Raw genomic sequence first — 17,251 nt, 5'->3', positions numbered from 1 at the left:
CTTCCTTATTGGCCATTTGTGCAGCAAATTTTGTGCCATATGAATACCACTTACTGTTCCTACTAAAGCCATAACTTGTCAGTAGTACCCAGCTGCTCAAGTATTTTAAGGAACAATTTGTCATCAGTCTCACACCTCCACATTTTCATAATCTGCCTGATAGATTAGTGGCCCAAGAATGAGACATGAAACATCTCTCAATATATGTCATGAGGTGACATTTCATTATATCAACATTTCAACATGGTCTACAGCAATGTCTACCTTCCTTAGTATTACAAAACATAAATTTTCTGAAATCTGCATTCCATTCGTTGCACATTCTCCTACCTATCAATTACCCATTTACCCACAGATTAGTAAGCAAGTAAACATTATTACACTGTCATTTTCGTAACTCCTATTTATATGCTTTATATCCTTAACAGCTGCATTGTTTATCCAATATAAATTGCCATGGATCATGAAACTGAATAGACAATTTAACTTATCTTTGAATTCTGCCTTTTAAGCCAAAACGTTTTAACTTCATCTAGGCTTTCAAACCAGCATAAATTCTTCAGTCTAGAATAAATCAAATGGAAGTAATATTTTTATGTTGAAATAATTTTTATGAAATATAATAATATGCCATAGAACTGGATTCTAATGAAATCTCCTTTTGAGATGAGAGCTTTGGCGATTCAGCAGAGAATTAGCAGGGTGCAGGAAGAACTGCCCTTTCACTCAAAAGAATTAAGACTCTTTGACAATCAAAGAGCATCTCCACTGTTGATTTCTACCACTGCTTCTACTCTCTAGTCTCACAAAAAAAGCAGTGTGAGCTGCTTATGGCTGTCCTTATGGCCACCAGCTTCAAAACATAAAGAACCATAAAGCTAGAGGCAGGAATTCTTGCCAACGGAGTATTAGAGGCAATGTTCACCAAGAAGAAAACAGATTGCTCCAAAATTCTGTAGAGCTTCAATTTTGTAGTGCGATCTGAGATGAATTCTAGTTTATACTTCCTAAGGAACTGGATAAGGTGTTTTTTTTTACTGTTAGTTCAGGAAAATGTTTCAGAGAGATCATCCCTAGTTTTGTAGAATGTAAAGGTGAGTGGGGAGAGATGTACATTCAGACTTGCAAGATTCTGTTAATGTGATTACAATAAAGATAGAGCTAATACTCCTGGGTGTGCTCCTTGTCTGGACTACCTTGTAATAGTAGTCATCATCTGTGAAGGCCTTCATGGCATTCAACCAGGTTATTTGAGGGACTGCCTGCCCATTGGTATCACTTGTTTGTACCTTATGATCTATGATTGTAACTATGATTTATTATCTATGACTTATTACTTGGTTGTTTGTATATACTGTATACTGAGACCTTATGCACCAGAGACAAATTTCTTGTGTGTCTAATCCAGTGGTTCTCAACCTTCCCAATGCCGCGACCCTTTAATACAGTTCCGCATGTTGTGGTGACCCCCAACCATAAAATTGGTGTCTCGGTTCCTAAGGCCATCAAAAAAATGTGTTTTCTGATGGTCTTAGGCGACCCCTGAGAAAGGGTCGTTCGACCCCCCAAGGAGTCCCAACCCACAGGTTGAGAACCACTGGTCTAATCACATTTGACCAATAAAAAAATATCCTGTCCTGTCCCTCATTATTTCTGCCTGATGGGTATGTCCAGTTCAGTTGACTTGCTCCTGTTTCCTTCAATTAAACAGTGCCATCTCTCAAGACTTAGGTCTCATCTCACCTGACCTTTGAAGTAACATTTCCCCTGAAATTCATGTGACTCCTATGGTTTCCTATAAGATCATGAAGACCTGCTTGTACTCCCCTATCTTGGGTATTAAGGCAGATGTATATTTTATTTTATCTAAAATAACTGGATCCCATCTTCTTTTTTATTGTGTTTTTATTGTTTATTATATTGTGAACAACCCAGTTTTAAGTTGGATGGCACCTAACTATACATACATATAAATTACATGCATACCTAGAACAAGTTCCCTTCCTTCTCTCAAAAAATTACTTAAATTCTCCAATATCTTCAAGTATACCTTATCTTCGTCAGACCAACATTGATGTTCGAAAGGTCATTAAACAAGCAGTATAATTGAAAATTGCTTAACAAGTGGTAATTATTTATTAACTAGGACTTAATGATATATCTGATTAGCAAATGTTGAAAATGTTTAAATCTGTCTGTGAAGGGGTTTTCCCCCCTTGACCTTTGGTGGAACCCAGAATCTAGATTACATGAACTTTTATCTTATCCTAATAAGGCACATCTGACATTTTAAAATAAAAAAGCTAGATCCCATCCAATCGATATAGCCTTTCTTCTGAAACAGAAGAATTATCTGTCCATGCAAACATAGAAGTTTATGACTTTGAAAATATGAGCAGACAACACACAAAATCCAAATATAATCCAAACACAAAAAATGAAAATTGAATATAAATATGACCTTTTTTCATTCAGCTTTTTTTATCAACAGATCAAAATTTGGATGAAAATCCTTCAAAGTTCCATTATTTAAAATTTAGATAGTAATGGAGAATAGATTTTATGAAGAAAAGTAAACCAGAAATGAGCTAATAAAGTGAGACTGATACAGTTAGATTGAAGTATCAAGATGGTGCAATATCATAGACTGTTCCTCAGGATATTTGTCTGATGAAAAGGATAGATACATATTATTGAGGGGCATAGATGTTAAGCCCATGTATGTCCCAGTATCATTTGATATTGATCAGGATTTAAAGTGTTAAACTAATACTTGGGTAATCCATTTGGAATGTGTTAATGGACAATTAAGGAGCAGGAACTAGGAAATATGTTTGAGATTATGTACTCAGTGGAGATGAATAGGTGGGACACGTGAAATAACAATTTTTTCATAAGATATGCAGTGATAAATTGCCATGCTTTGTAGCTTTTTATGTAGCTTACGTCATTAACTTGTAACAGATCTTTACATATAAACATGAACCAGCACAAATATGTCTAATATAAAACAAGCACAAAGTCTTTGAGTGGAAGGGGAAATGTATAGCTAAATGGCAAATAAAACAAATATATTGCTTTTATTGTTTCACTGCTTTTTAAGCCCATTTTAAGAATGCTCCATTTCTTGTAGTAACACTTTATGTCTTTGAAAAAGAAACATTGAAATTATTCCACATTTTGTGCCTGTCTAATCTATGGATTTTTACAAGCAGATTTTGATAATAAAATGCTGCCTCGTCATTTTTTTCCACATCTTTGGCTACACTGTCCATGATATATATGCATCCTCAAATGCAAGTTAGATTTAAAAAAAATACAACAAAACAGTCTTAGTGTGAATGCAAAAGTCCTTACCTTTCCATTTGCCTATTGATTCAGAAAATGTTTTGTGTGTATCAGGCGTGGCTTATTCTCTGTAGCATGGTTTTGTTTAAGATTTACTGGTTAGAAAGGAATGCAGATGAACATTCACTGATTCTTATGCACCACCAGCCCAGTGAAACCCCAATATATATTGTTTGAGAGAATCTCCCAAAGTTAAAAGGGAAGGACGGTAAGAGGAGGAGAGAATTGCTCCATCAGTGAAATTTTCAATTCCTTACACATGATTAGAAGAAAGAATGATATTATATGAAAAAATGCTAAAGCAGAGGAAAGATTTCAGCCCAGCTTGCAGCTTTAAATTTGCTTATATATCAGAAGAGAAAGCAATAACAGCTTTTTCTGCCAACTCCTTCCCCCAGGTTCTCTCTCAATTTTAATAACAAAATTTCAGGTGCACTACATCTCCAGGTTGCAATCTAGTAACTCCATCTGTTCATTTATAAGTTGTCACAAGCGTTGGCTGCAAAAGAATTATTTACAAATGAATATAAATACAATCTTTTCTTACCAGATACCTGGCTTCAGCATCCTATGTTATTTAATATGAGAAGTGTTTAACAACTAAATAAGATGCCAAGGTCCTTATTTCAAACTGTCCATCACTAGTCCTTAATTATAAAATCAGGCTAATTAAATGTTAAAGCATTGCATATTTTGATTATCACTCATGCTTTGGAGATCCTAAAATGGCATTGTTGTCAAAGTATTAGCTAAAGGAATTACATTTAAATCTGTCTCAGCTTAAAACAAAAGCATTTATTTTTTGCAGCAATATTCTTTTTTACTTTAACTTGGGCAGTTTGGTAACCCTGCCCAAACTCAGTCTTACTCATTTTCAAGACATGCATTCAGGAAATTTTGTAAGAAAGGAAGGGAAAATACATTTGATTTTGCCAAAAGTAGTTGAGTGAACTACATAATCATATTAGTTTTGGGACAACAATAATATTTATCTCACTGAATCTAGGGCTAGCAGTCTATTCAAAAATGCTTCAGCATGTAGTTCCAATGGAATAACATACAATAGGATATATATTTAGATCCATTCAGTTGAATTTTTAGCTTGGAGCCAGTTTTAGTTGCAATTATTCACTGCCTGTGGCATAGCCATCTGAGACTAGTGGTCAATGTGGGATCCTTTCAAAGGCTCAGCTCTTGCACAAAGATCAGATAATAGTTCTGACCAAGAGGTCTTTGCATAAATATATATATTGCACCACATGTATGGACTGGGAGGTCCATCAGACCTCATGCCTTGATCAACCAAGATTAAAGTACTATAATGGGCTCTACATGGAGCTGGTCCAGAACTCAATGGTGCAGGTGCTGTATTATATAGAAGTGACCCCACTAGTTGGTGAGATGCACTGGTTATCTGGGTATAATTCATCATGCTGACTGATGTAATGGGAAAAGAGAATTACTTGAGGGACAGGAGGAAATACTTTTACCAAGACAACAGTCAGATAAAAGAAACATGAGTCCAGTGCAAAACTGTAACCTGAGAAAAAGTCTCAGACATGACCCTTCCTAGTTCTTACAAAGATAAAGGTCATAAGTGTTTTCAGACTATAAAGTTTCTGTTATTATAACCTTATAATAAAAGTAGTTTGGCCTGCAAGACTTTGGTTTTCCAGTCTGGTAAACGTTTACAATTATTATAAGATAATTATATCTTATAAATTTTATATGTGGGCCAAAGCAATTCCTTTTGACTCAATGCACTCCAGGTAAGCCAGAAGATTGGATACCCTTGGTATAGACCAGGGGTGTCAAACTTGCATCCTGCGGGCCAGATGCATCGTGTGCTGGCCATGCCCACCCCCATTTTAGCTAAGGGGGAAAAGTCATGATATGTCACATGACAACAATGTGACGCCACAAGTTTGACACCCCTGGTATAGACCAAAGACATGAGCTGCCAAGGAGTTGAAGGGGACACAAAAAGTATTATCAGTGTTTAACCTTTTCTTTCAAAAGCTGACTATGGTTCTTTATCTAATCATTGTTTCTTTTTGTTAACATAAGAGCATGAATACAATCTCTAATAATGGCTTTTGCTGTATTCCATACTGAAACAGTTATAATGTCAAGTCCCTAGCATATGAAAACAAACCCTACCATCTCCCTTCATTTGCTTAATAAAATCATTGTTATTCATCAAAACCATATTTAAAGTCCATTTGAAAAATGTGTGTGTGTATGTATGTGTATACACACACACACACACATATGTGAAAATATCCGAAAACGTTTATTTATACTTATATTTATATTATTTATATTTATATTTAAGTGTTATTTTCATGAAAACATGATGGTGGTGATGATAATTATATGCCATCAACCCAGATCTTACCAACTGCGTAGATCCTTTTTCTCCAGAATTACCTGTTCTTAACCTGGTCCTTCAAGTCTTCCAGTTGTGCACCCATCACCTGACAAAATTGTGGTCTGAAATAATTATAATAACGATATCAGATGACTTTAACTGCAATATCAGGAATAATTTAAATGAATCAATGTTATGTGCTGAAAAAGGAAAGTTTACCTTCACGTTGAAAATAAACCCTAAATATCCATTATGTTAAATTCATACATAGAATCCTGCAACATATTATTTTATATATATACACACACGGGGGGGGGGAGGGTTTGTCATGCACACATGTGCAAGGGTAGGGGCACACTGGGGGGGGTTCTCATGCACATTGTATTATGGGTATAGGCACGTACGCATGGCTATCATGCCTGCATGTGTGCTTTCAGCACGCGAGGACAAAAAGTTTAGCCATTACTGGGTTAGCGTCTGCTAACATTGTCAGAGTGTAAAAATTACCATTGAAGAAATATTTGCCTTTATCCATCATTGATCAATTTGGCCATTGCATGCTAGTCCCATCCACCCGTCTCCCACCTGTAATTAGTTCTATTGTTTTTATTTCAGACATGCTATTCGATGGAGGCTTAGCTCCTGTTGTTTCCTCCCCTATCTCATACAGCTTGGGCTGCTCATCCCCTATCTGGCAGTAGTGATCGACAGCATGCACCCTGCTTTGGGCATGCAGATTTGTCCTGCGGAGACAAAGCCAATCCGGGTAGAAAGCTGAGGGGCCTGGAAGAACTGCCTCAAGATGTAATAGACATGAACAATGAGGAACGAGCCACCCGGGTTACAAGATCACAGGCAAAACAACAAATGAATCTGGTTGATATATCAGATGTGCCTGTGAGGCAGAGGATGGGAGATGTGTGGGAGGGGGCTGGAGAGAATGGCTTTAAAGCAACATTGGACAGCTCAGCATCATTTCTTGGGGATGAGCAGCCCAAGTTGTATAAGATATGGGAGGAAACAACAGGAGCTAAGCCTCCATTGATTAACATGTCTGAAGTAAAAATGATAGAGCTAATTACAGATGGAAGGCAGGTGGATGGGCCTATCACACACGCAATGGCCAAATTGATCAATGATGTATAAAGGCAAATATCTCTTCAATGGTAGTTTTTACACTCTGACGATGTTAGCAGAAGTTAACGAAAGCTAAGTGGATAATATTTTTTAAGTTCCAGAGATCGCAATGTATGTCTCTTCTCTTATAGCTACACCTGGAACTCGTATTTTTAGGATAATTCACAGTGTGTGTGTGTGTGTGTGTGTGTGTGTGTTCTGAAGTACTCATATTTTTGTCTATCAATAACTCACACAATATCACATTCAACAAGTACTTACAAAATCAGCCCTCTTCATTTGAAATTATTTTTCAGTTATCAGCTTGGGACAAAAGTTGATTCATATAGAAAAATATTGCATGTTTTGAATTACCACATAAACCTATCTTCCTCACTCAAGTGTTCAGTAACAGCCGATTATCATTTGTGAACCTCTTTTAAGAAAACAATTTTATTTTCTATTTTTTTTTTACTTTCCAAAAGTTAAAAGTTACAAAAGGAACTGCCATTAAAATAATGTAATATTAGAAATAGAGAGCAAGGGAGGGAAGAAATTGCCAGATCCTTCTTGAATGTGCAAAATACATCAGTAAAATTATTCCACACCCCACATGGAGTGCTACAAAAAAAGGAAAAAAATTAAATACAAAATATATTTAAAACAAAATGACATTTAAACTATCCAACTGTTGTAGAGTTATTTTAGAAGACATCCTTACAGTCCTTGCACTCTTTAAGAAGATGAGTAGTAGCAGAAGTAGTAATAATAGTTATGCTATGGAGGCATTATGGGGACATTATGAACCTAAGGAGAAATTAAAGAGAGAGGGATAAATACCTTTTTTTCTGCTAAATGACTAATTAAAATTTACATATCTTTCTGAATTCAGGTGAGGAAAAAAAGAACAAGGAAAGGAGAAGGTGAAAAAAATCAAAATAATCCGAGTTGCAATTTTTTTCATTGTTTCTTGTTAGCTAAAATCAAGTATGCAAAATAAATAGATGCCTAACTACAAGCCAAAATCTTCCTTTATTTCCAAGGAGGACAAAATGTCTCCTTCCAATGGTATCTGGATGGGAATAGTAACAACAACAACAACAACAACAACAACAACAACAACAACAACAACAACAACAACTGATCAAAACAAATACTATTTTGAGTTTCTAAGATTTTTATCTGTAAACCACCAAGAATAGTGAAATGGCCAGTGCAGTGGTGGGTTTCAATCTTCTGTAGGTGTGGCCTGCTTTGTGGGAGTGGCTTGCTGGCCATGTGACCGAGTGGGAGTGGCTTGGCAGTCATGTCACTGGGTGGGTCTGGCCAACTTGTAAAATGTGGTGAAACTCACTTAACAACGCTCTTGCTTAGCAACCAAAATGTTGGCTCAGGAACTCTGGCATTGAAGTGTGCAAGTCTTAAAGCTGTCAACTTACAAGACCCTTGCATCCCTAACCCTTTAGAAAAAAATCTCCAGGGGTGTTCAAACTTGATAGCTTTAAGACTTTAAGGTTTAGATAGGACACTTAGAGGCGGGTGGGGCGACTGGTGAGCCAGCCAATCAGTGAGCGGTGGGCAGGGCAAGCGTGGTGCGGACGGGCAGGGGGAGGGAGCTGGAACCGGTTCTAAACAGCAGGGTAGATTTGTGGAACCTCTTCTATAGAAGAAGTTAGGGCTGGCAGGAACCCACCCCTGGGCCAGTGCCTAAATAAATAAATAAGATTCTTTAAAAATATTTATTTACTCCCCTGTAGCAATCCAGCTATTCTCTCAAGTCAGTTTATTGTGGTAGCTTTGATAAATGATTATCCAATTCTTTTAAATATGTACATGTTTACACACACACACACACACACACACACACAGCAAAAGTATTATTTTATCTTTTTGCCTAGTTTTAGAGTCCAATGCAGCCTAACTAGCTGCTCTCTAAATGTGTGAATTTCAACCTAGTGGATCATAGATTTGTGAAATTACATGAGTCTTCAAAGATAATCTTGTCCAAGTCTTCTATCATTGGCAATTCTAAGACATTCTGATTATCAAGACTTCTCAAGTCACTTTAAATGGTAGGCAGAGCCTTTATGCCTTTTACACACAAATTAACCCAAGGGGAGGCCTGGATCCAAACTGAAACTTATATATGTCATTTTTAAAAAATGACGTGCCCAATCCAAAAGACTTTGGTTGGCATATAATAAGAAAAATCATACAACCAAAATATAAAAATCCTACACATTGCAGAAGTTGAGTTTACAATCCCTTCCACTCCACAGTTTTAAGATTCAAAATAATTGTAACAGATGATACCATTCAATCACTAACTGGGCTAAAACATTTTTGGGGGTAAAAAAACAATTATTCCCTTCCAAAGGAAACTAAAGTAGCTAATGCAGAGAAGACACATCACCTTATATACCAACCCCTACACACACACACACACACACACACACACACACATTTCTCTGAAGGGAGGAATGTCTCAGTAGACCCTTTCTACATGATTGAACCAGACAAACAAATTCAGGTATATTAAAGTGTAGTCTGATATAGCCTGGTTCCATTAAATACTATTGTGAAAGAGCAACAGGTTAGCTTAATGAAGTAATATTCAGTGTATATGCACAACTACTACTTTATGGTGATTTTTGAATCAGTTATTCTGAGATAAAACCAAGACTGCAATCTATCTACACCAAATAGTAATGAATCCTGTTGAACTCATCTGAATAAACTTTCTGAACAGACATTAATTCTGAGCAAGAATTTGAATAAAGCTCTGTTTCCTGGTAAGTATATAAACTTTACCGCTGAGCTTTCTTAATACCAGTATGAGTCTTCTGAAATTTGTTTAGACCTCAATCTAGTTCACAAGTTTTCATAATTTCTATCGGTTTCTTCTTTAAGGTTAGATTCTTTAAGGTTAGATTCTGTTTCTATTTAGGAGTCTAGGCAGGATTAATTAGGCATGGATAGAGTTAAACTATTTTGAAAGCATGTACATTTTTTTTCAAAATCTTAAAATTCAGAATACTAATATTGTCAGGTTATATCATGTTTCTTCTAATCTTGTTTTGTCTTTGTTCCAGAAAATTCCTAGATAAAAATCTTAAACATGTACCTAGATTTACTAACAATATGTAATGAAGATGGAACCTCATGGCTCAAATTCAAAATTCTGCAGCCTAAACTGGGCCAAATAACCAAATATGAACCAAAAAAATGTATTGATATCCAGGGTGTAAAAGTAGTTGGAAAAGCATGCATAACGATGCAAGTAAGTGTGGAGAGCTTAAGAACAACAAGACTGGGATTTAAAATTATCTAGCTGTAACAGTGTTTGCTAAGGCAAACTTTTGCTTAGTTTATTTAGCTGACTGGTGCTTAGTCAGCCTCCTTCTTGGCAGAATATCTTTCCTGTTTTTGTCACTGCAAAGTAACTGATATGATACTCTATTTTACGTAAGTGCTTCTCCTGATAACCATTATCCCAAGAAGAAAATGTTAGCTCTCTAATGAAAATGAATTTGACAACGAAACTTGAATCTAATGTTAGAGTCAAAGAACTGTGGTTTTTTTGGGATAGAATTCAGGGGTAGTTTTGTTCCTGTAACTCATTGTTAGTAACATCCATATGATCTGTTGTATGTTTTCTTTTCTAATGCCCCCTCTGCAACCAGATGTCTGGGATTGCGGTTCCCAGGACATAAATAGCAGAGGCTATGTTGTTATATTTAAACGTTGATTTACAGAATTCCAGTTTCCCATTTTTAAATTACTTCTTTTTAAGTGAAAGAGTCAGGTGCGGCAGAAAACCAAATGAATACCAAAAACTCACATTGGTTTCCTATGGTCACTAGATTGGGGACCTCAAACCTAAGACAATCATTTCCAATAATTTTTCTCAAGGAATCTTACTCAGACACCTCTATAAATGATCTATTTACCCCCATTTAAATGTTTTAATACATTCCCCCAGTCTAAGGTCAAGTATTATATTACAGTTTCCTGCATGTGGTCTTTAGTGCACTGTTCTGTTTGTCTCTTAGGACAGATTTGTACTTCCTGCTTGGCCCATTACCACTATGGGCCCTTATTTCACTTCCTGTATACAAAAGTGGGTGGTGTTCTGTATGGGATCATACCAGTTGTTTTCTCAAATTTCTTCTTTTTCATCATCATCATCATCATCATCATCATCATCATCATCCAATGAAACAATAATCTGTGAAATCAATTAACTATCCTGACCCTAGAAGCTTGTGTTCCTTTTACCCTTGTTATCTCCCAATGAACGCCCTTTTTGTTTCGTCCCAGACTGGGTGAAATTTGTTTTTCTTGCTCCCCCACCCCACTCTAGTACTGTAGTTTTTCCTCGCTTAATTTAAAAAAAAACATCTTTACGTTGCACTTTATTGCTTTGTATAGTATAGCATTGGAGTCCCAATGGCACCATAAGGGAAAGAAACCCCCCAAAGAAACTATTTGTTACTGGCAAAGGGGAGATGTACAGGATGTAAAGGCTTGTATGCAAACATCTGGCAAAGCAAAGGAAGCTAGTGAGGAGGAAACAATTGCCAAAGGAAAAAGCAGACAGTAGTAGACTGAAGTTAGCTAGACAGCAGGACTTGCCTTCCCTGCATGGATTGGAAGGATAAGAAACAAGGGAATAGCCAATCAGGTGTTGTAGTGGCTAAAGTCTGGATAAAGAGCCAGACCCATTGTCAATCCAATCCAACTCATTCCAGACTAGAATTTCTGAAGGTGACTTAAGAAATAGTTGGGAGCAGAAAGGATATTTGACAGTGCCCTCTAACCTTTTGGGCTGTTCTGGTGGAGCAATTTTGTGGAGACAGTTTTTTTCCATGGACCAGAGGGGGCATGGTTTCTCATGCTGCCTGTGTCCCACAGTTGGGGCTTCACTTGTTTGTGCAGCCCAGTTGCTGGCATGCTGTGGACTAATACCAGTCCACAGACAAAGAGTTGTGGGGCCCTGGCATAAGATGCTGCACAGAATTGTCCTTAGATTGTCACTCAGCAGCTAAAGCAATACGATCACTTAATTTTCCTTTCTCCCTTGTCTCTTGACAGGGAGTTCTGCAGCAGGGACAAAGGCCAGCATTACACATTTGCAGCAGATTGCAACATGCCAATTGCCTCCTAGAATTTGCTGCAGGATCTACAAAGCTTCCAGTGTAATCAATAAATAATCATTCGCAGCGGCATAATCAACCTTCATTTCATCTAATGCTTTTCATCTTCAGTCCAACTTAACAGTCCTCTTCTGTCTTATGAATCCCTTTGAGGGTGTTCTGAATTTGTTTTGGTTATCTTTACAAAAAAAATTGCTTGGCAGGCTGCCAAAAGGATATTAGCAATATGAACCTCTTAGGCCCAAACTTTTTGTGTTCCCATATGCTCAATTAATCAGAACTGCAGCCTAAATATTGCTGAATTCTGCTGAGATTGTTGGCGAGTTCATTTTAAAAGGGGGAAAAAAGTATTTTTAATGCCCATGATACGAAGTTGTTTTTCCCGAAGGGAATTTTTCCACTGACTTTTTAATTTCCAGCTGTTTTCAAAATAAATAAGCTGAACCTTAAGAGTCATATGGAGCTGCTCTTAAAAGGTGTCTAGAAACTTCAATTGATATCCCAATGTTGCAATTCTAGTGCTGCCTAGGTCTGGCAGAACAGGATGTACTTTACATCTCCAATATTGAACTGACCAAACCAAGTTTATTATTTCAGTCAAATGTCTGCATGGGAAAACTTCTCAAATAAAAATAACAAAATAAAACTAGTGGTATGAATCCAATTTGACAATCTGTCATATTTGTATCAGTTGCTGCCACGTTTTCATTCAGCCACATAAAATATGGCTGAGTTGGTTAGAGTCTGAGACTTTACTATAGTATGTTTCTGCCCTCCCTGGGAGATGTTGCAGCAGGTCTATTCTCTGTAAAAATTACAATGAAACAAAACCTGTTGGGCAGTTTCTATCCCCCTAGAATCATATACAGTAGGCAGAAGTGGGTTTTTGGTGAAACTAAGCAATAGAAGCACATTGTGACCAGCTCTAAAAATACCTCCCATAATCTGCGGAAGATTAATATATACAAATAACTTTCAGACTGCCATGTATCTTTTTCTATCAGAGTTTTTATTTTGAAAAATGAAAATCATAAATCAAACAGAGAAGGGAAAAGTTGTGGGGGAGAGAAACATACTATACTACAAATAGAAAAAAGAGCTTGGTCAAATTTTTAGTACATAATTAAACTTTGACCATTCAGAATAATACTGTTAAGTCTTTCCATTACACCAACAGAGAACCACTATACAGTCAGAAAAATAAATATATATAATCAATCTAAGATTTCAATTTAGAGGTTGCACCATCTTTCCCAGTGGTGGGTTTCAATTTATTTTACTACTGTTTGCCTCCCGCCACCACCACTACCGCTTCGCCTGATCCGGGGCAAACCAGCAGAAACCCACTTCTGATCTTTCCAAAATCAAAGGATGCTTTGTTTGGTTTGGTTTTGTACTTGTTAAATCCACAGTTCATCACAGGGTGATACTTCCCATTTTTCAATATATGGTACATTTAACAGTTTCAATATAATACCACAGACAGACAGCTTTCTCCGAGGTATACAATAAACATGAAATACTATGTTTTTGAATTAATTTATTCTTAAAATAATGAAAAACATACTTTATCTGTTTATATGTTCTCCACTTCAAAACAGATGGTAACGTTGAGAATAATTCCAGAATTTTAGAAGTAGCTAATTCATCTGCATTAAACTGTGAAAACAAGAGTCCTTCTAAACAACTATACTGCTATTGATCTAAAGTATTAATAAAAAAATTACCTGCAATGTTCAGATTCAATTTCTTCCAAACTGAAATTAATCATGCAAATAAGGATCAATGTTATGCTTCCATCTCTACATCTCCAAATAATTACAGTCCTTCATGCAAGAAAAGCATTAACAATATTGCTTAAAAAGTGAATAGAGGCAGTTTGCTAAACCATGATTAAGCTGCTGGGCTAGAAGCTAGGAGACTCTGAGTCCTAGTCCTTCCCTAGACATGAATCCAGCTGGGTGATTCTAAGTCTGTCACTCCCTTTCAGCCTTAGAAAGAATGCAATGTCAAACCACTTCTGAAAAATCTTGTCAAGAAAATTGCATGTCAAATCTGTATATACTGATCTAAGTCCCATGATATAGAAGGGCTCATACATAACTTTCTAATTGCTCCTATTTATATCAAGTCGAATCAAGTCAAAATGTGATAAAACCTTACTTCAAAAAGGTTATAATCCATTATTAGATGCTGGCTATAATTTACGTAAAGAAAATCTAGGAGGTTGTCCTTCCTATAGAAAATGTTTTCATATCCTATTTCATCTTTATTTTTAGACATAGTTGTAAGTTTTATATGCTTTCTTAGAAAATAAGCATGATAGATGTGGCTGGAGCCAGGATATTGTGTTACCATTATATCTGGAAGGAAAATTGAGCTAAGCAAAAGCATCCAGAAACCTTTTAAATAATAGCAAGGTGTGTTGAAGTCAATCAATGCTTTGTGACTGCACTAATGGCATCCATTTGAGGAATAAAGAAAGTAAATAAACACACTAAGCAAGGCAGAGAATATACATTAATCATATGACATGCCCTTATAATTCAAAATGTGCCCACTGGCCTAAAAATGTTGGGAACACCCAGTTCAAGCCATAGTTTTAAAAAACAAAATTGTCAGGACAACAAGCATCTTAATATCAGAATAAACTATATTCTGGTAAAGTATGATATAAGGCTGACACGCTCTCTTATTCTTTTTCACTCCTGCACAGAGATAACTCATAGACTTTTTTCCAACACCTTTTATTTCTTATTGAAAATATGTTTAATGCAAAAACATACTTGCAGTGTTTATTATAAATTTCTCAGTACAGCTGCTCATGTCGCTCAGTATTTGTCAAAATTATAAAAACAGATTCCCCTAGTTTCATGGGAAAATGTGCCAATCTGAGTTTTTCTAAGGTGGTTCATACCTGTAAATGAAGATTATGCTAAAAGAAAATATATGCTTTATGATTTAAACAGTAAAAAATGAATCAATGCTAATGGATTGGAAAAAAAATCAAGAGGTCAGGAAACACAATGCCGACATAATCTCTCCTCATACCAGATTTATAAGCAGTCTGGTAGAACTTTTCCAACTAACAACTTTTATTTAAAGGCATTAAGCTTTCCTGAAATGCAGCCTACTTAGATATCAATAGCTTATGCCTTTTTAAATACAATGTATTAGTCAGAAAGGTCCTTCCAGACTCTTTTGAGGTAAGCCATAAATATGAATGTTTCTGAACCTTCTGATTATTTCATTGGATTTTGCAGCACAGAAAAGGGCAACTAGGCTCTAATTTGTATGAGGGATACAGAGATATCAGTGCAAGTTTTGAACTCCAGTACTTTTCCAAGTCACTTTTTTCCTTCTGTCATTGAAGAAAAGGGTGCACCACATTTTTAAAAACCCATAAAAATAAGAAGAAATAAAAGGTGCTCTTTTTGTCTTTTGCAAATAGGACAAACCATTAGAATTTTTAAACAGCTGAAATATATTCTTGCCTTTGTGACAGAAATAACTAGTATCTTAATAGGATTTCAAAGCAACTTTCCATGGAAAAATTAAGGACATTGGGTGGGGGAAATACAAATTCTGGTCCATTTCTGAACTTTCCTGCTTGAAATATGAGCATTCCAGACATCAGTGACGTGCGGTGAGGTTTATGACTGGTGAGGCACTGACACAGTGCTGGGTTTCAAATATTTTTAGACTTGTGGACTTCAACTCCCAGAATTCCACAGCCAGGAATGCTCAGTTCCAATTTAAAGCGACAGCATTTGTTTTTCTCCTTTGCTCCTTCTTTCTTTTTCTTTTTCTTCTCCTTCCCCTCCTTCCTCCCTCTCTCCCTTCCTCCCCCTCTCTCAAACACACACACACACACACACAAGTTGGATTGGACTATCTCTCCTACCCCTTCCCTCTCTCACTCACTCTCAAACAAACCCCCACATACACAAAATTTTGGACTGGATATCTTTTCCAGTGGCTTGAAAGCAGCTCCTTTGCCATCCCCCCCCCCCATTCCCCTGCTGCATTTCCCAAACAACTCCACCATTGCAAATGCAGCCTGCTGTCTGGGTGGGAAATGCCTGGAACACAATAAAGCCCACCCACCACCTCCTGCTGGCAGGCTGGGGTGAGAGGAGAGGCAGAGAAGCCGGAGGGGAGCCGAGCCGAGCCTTCCAAAAGAAAGAGGCTGGGGGGAAGTGTGTGTACTACAGCATGGCTCTTTGCCTGGCTTCCTGCCTCCTCCTGTGGTCTCCTCAGTGCTCGCTTGTGCTCTCCCTCCCCAAGTGTAGTTTGAGTGCAGGTGGAGCCACGTTGCCTTTTCAAACTTGTAATCAGTGAAGCTGGGCTAGATTTTTATATAGTTTTATCCAGCTCTGTGTGTGAGAGAGAGAAATGAATGGGGGCCTGGGGAGGAAGTCACTACACTTGGGGAGGGAGAGCACCAGTGAGGTTAAGCAGAGTCATCCACGGTGAGGCAGCAACTAGCTCAGCTTTTTCCTTTTACTTTTTTTTTTCATGGTGAGAGTGGTGAGGCTGTGCCTCACTTGCCTCACCTGACTGCACGTCACTGCCAGACATCATGTAGATGTGTTATTATAAATGACGATCCAACCATCCATTCTTACACACACATGAACACATGTACTTTATTAATTTTTTTCCAGTTTTGTGAGACTTATAATTGTGTGTGTTAAAGTTGATTAAGTATTCTTTTCTCTGATTTTTTCTTTCACACATTTTTATTTGTTCTAAAAATGTAAAATTAGCATGTTCAACCATTGTCGTAGGAGCTTGCTACAGCAGAATGTCTGTTTCAGAAGAGTAGAAATTACAGCAGAAATTGCTTCTGAAAGCTCTGTAGTTGGTTTATTTTTATTTTTTTTATATAAAAAGACAAAAAATAATAATTCTTCTACTGTGAGAAACTGAAACAAATAAAAAAATATATAATAGCTTAAAATGTACCACAATTATCAGCATGACAATTTTCCACAGCTAAATATAGTACACCCATATTGGTGAAAAAATTAGCTGAAAATGTTCTAATAAACCAGACTGCCCCTGGATGTGTGGGTGGAAGTTAGATAGAGAGAAAAACTGAATGCCTTTTTAATTAGTGGCTTATCTGCTATGTATATCAAACATCACAAAGCAGCTAATACAATCATAGTGTCAAAAAAGAGACAGATGTTACATTGATTTTCTTAGATTCAGAGAAAGCCTTTGACAATTTGAACTGGGGTTTCTCATTCAAGGT

The sequence above is a fragment of the Natrix helvetica genome (genome assembly GCF_964273705.1).
Source record: "Natrix helvetica genome assembly, chromosome: 4".
Classification (NCBI taxonomy): Eukaryota; Metazoa; Chordata; class Lepidosauria; order Squamata; family Natricidae; genus Natrix; species Natrix helvetica.
The sequence above is the reverse complement of the archived record's forward strand: the minus strand, read 5'-3'. Positions refer to the sequence as shown.